The sequence below is a fragment of the Polypterus senegalus genome, chromosome 1, assembly GCF_016835505.1.
Source record: "Polypterus senegalus isolate Bchr_013 chromosome 1, ASM1683550v1, whole genome shotgun sequence".
In the NCBI taxonomy this organism is placed as follows: Eukaryota; Metazoa; Chordata; class Cladistia; order Polypteriformes; family Polypteridae; genus Polypterus; species Polypterus senegalus.
In genome coordinates, this window is record NC_053154.1 from 76,618,728 (window position 1) to 76,621,009 (window position 2,282).

Here is a 2,282-nt window from a genome sequence, read left to right on the forward strand (position 1 = left end):
CCACTCGGCGCTCGCCACTGGCAAGGGCCTCCAGGTTAAGGAGAGAAAGGACCCGCCGACTATTTGGTGAAACAGCCCAATCGTCGAATGAAAGGAGAGGATCTATCACATCAACCCGTAGCCCTGAGAGATAGAGAGGAGCTCCTCAGCCCCGTAGGTCACTTCCTTTCGCACAACTGCCCTTAATCCGCTAAGAGCTGACCCCCAAGCAGCGGGAGGAGACCCAACACCCAGCCATCCCCGAGGTAGTGAGCGAATACCGGGCCCGGGCCGGGTGATTGGAGCACGATATAGACACGGGGCCCGTAATCGTCCGGAGAGGCCCACCGACTCGGAGGCAAGCCAGAGGTCAACTGGAGGTGAAACGTATGTTGGGCATGGACATAATTAAGAGAGCCCGTCCCTGGTCCAGCTCTATTGTCCCGCTCCAAGCCAGACGGCCCCGGAGGCCCCGTAAAGACTTTAGACGTCTGAATCAGATTCCAAGTTCGATGCCTACCCCATGCCCTCGAGATGACCTCCTGAGCGGTTGGGCACGGCCCATTTGACTACCCCCTTTTACATGACAAAAAGGGGATTGGCAAAATTCCTTTAACGGGATCCCAAGGAGAAAAAGGCCCTTTTGCACTCTAGCGGGCAATGGCAGTCGTCCTCCCATTTGCCGCACGGGCCCCGCACCTTTCCAACGCCCGGTAGATAGAGTGCTAAAGCCCCACCAGTCCTATAGTGCCGTTTACCTGGATGAAGCTTGCATTTTATTCCGCACCTGGGAGGGGCATCTACTGCAGGTCGCAGCTGTCCTCCCAAACTGAAAGCCGCCTCTGATAAACCCCCGGAAGTGTTTTTGGGTTAAAGGAGGCCAAAATTTAGCTACCCGGGGACAAGACAGGTTGAGCTCCCAAAATTAAAGACATCTTTGAATGGCCTCCCCGAATACCAAGAAACAGGCAGGGTTTGGGGGTTGGGGAACCCCGGTTTGTTCCCCGCTTTTTCCGAGAGCAGCACCCCCTTTACCTGACCTGACAAAGGGCGCCCTCCCCGTGGTGTGGACCGCCAAAGCAGAACACGCGCTCAGTGACCCAAGAAGGCCCTCAACGCCGACCCGTGTACTGGGCGCCCATTTGGGCTCCGCTTATTCCAGACCGACGCCGACACAGGCCCGTGCCCGGCGAGCCAGCGCCGATGGTGTCGAGCACCGTGATGACCTTGCGGAACTGGGTGGACCGAGACCCGCACGGGAGTGAGAGGGAGGCTTGCCATCAGGCAGTACCACCTCGATTACCGCTGGGTCCGCACCGCTCCGGACTGATCACGCGACCCCAGTGGATGTCCCACAAAGAGTCGAACCGGGCACCAGGTGGTTCCTGGACCTACAGCCGATAAGTTACCCACTATCGGGGCACCTTCAGGCCAATGCCGATGCCCTCTCGATTCACGCACTGCATCCCCCACCTACGGGGCCTGGGATGGGATCGGGCACGCACGCGCAGTAGGAGGCCGGATTGATTCGAAGCACTGGAAACCACTCAGGGAATGGTGGGGTAAACTTTCTCCCTGCCTTCCCATAAAAAAGACCTTCCTGCACCATAGGCCTGGATTACTGCAGGGTACCTTCCCCTCCTCTCACCATCTTGCCCCCGACGTCATCCTTCCATCCCCTTGCGTCCTTCCCCATCCCCATCCGCCCTCCCAAAATGGCCCAGCCTTGTGAGCGGGCCGCATTATGAACTATTTGTATATTGACCCTTTGCTTTTGGGATTTTAACAATATACGCCGAAAAACCCCCAAAACCTTTCTACTGTCTCCTCGGTCTTTACAACCCACATACATTATATCTATCTATCTATCTATCTATATATATATATATATATAACACACACACACATTATATCTTTTCTATATATATATCTATATATATCCCTGCTGTTCCAGAGACTTGGGTTGGACTGCACTTTGCCTTCACCTTTTTTGTTTGATATTCCAGTTTCAAAGTCAACACAAACACATTGATGGTGGGTTAGTTGAAGTGAGGGTGTGCTGATGAGTGTGTTCACTGACAAACTGCCATTCCATTCTACATTTCGTTCTATGATATCTTTGCTGGCACATGCTCTCTCTGTCTCCATGATTTTGAAATAAAAAAGAGCATAAAAAACAGATGGATGGATGTTTAAGATGTGAAATTGTATGTGTGCTTAAAACTGGAATTATGGTTACCGAACTTGTACATTTTTTTAGTAACACAGTGTAAAGCCTTCCATTCTTATAAAGACGATGGAAC